Consider the following 765-nt stretch of genomic DNA (forward strand, 5'->3'; position numbering starts at 1 on the left):
TAGATGGAGCGGAAGAGGAAGAGTTTGAACACAAATCAAGAGAATGTGAATATATATACAAAATATTTAGTCAGAGTGTGTGAAAATGAGAAAAGGCAATGAAATACGTACGGAGAAAATATCTCAAAACACATTCAATGCCATTTACCCATTAACAAATTTACGAATTTTGAAGTAATAGCATCAGATAGCAACACTATAACGGACACGTGGCATCGGGGTAAAGAGGCAAAATCAGGAGCATCTATGATAAATTTTATACAAGTTGGTATTCTATAGCCTAATCGTTCCCAAACTCTTCCCAGTTGATGGCACATAGGGCCTTCTGTGGCACCCTGTTTTTTACCTCCACCATCCCCCTCCCCGTCTCATACGAATTTACCTTTACAGGAAAGTGAATTTTCGCCTGTTTCATTAATAAACACAGGTTCACTGCTCAAATGACAAACATATTAACCAAAAGAATGAAATTAAGTTTAAATACGAAATTTATTTTATTAAGGAATCTTGTAGCACTCATAGGTACTGCTCATGGCACCCCAAGGAAGCCGTGGCACCCAGTTTGGGAACCATTGCTATAGCTGATATGCAACATTAAATGGGAAAAAGATGAAACAGCAGGTGCAACCAAGATACTCATTATAAAATCACTGAGAGAACAGGTGTAGGTGCAGCATACTTTCCAATTATATGTACGTTATACTTTGCCTTGGGTCGTCCAGTCCTAAGCTAAATCTGATAACACTGAACCTAACTGTTGACCCG

Source organism: Penaeus monodon, chromosome 29, assembly GCF_015228065.2.
Source record: "Penaeus monodon isolate SGIC_2016 chromosome 29, NSTDA_Pmon_1, whole genome shotgun sequence".
NCBI lineage: Eukaryota > Metazoa > Arthropoda > Malacostraca > Decapoda > Penaeidae > Penaeus > Penaeus monodon.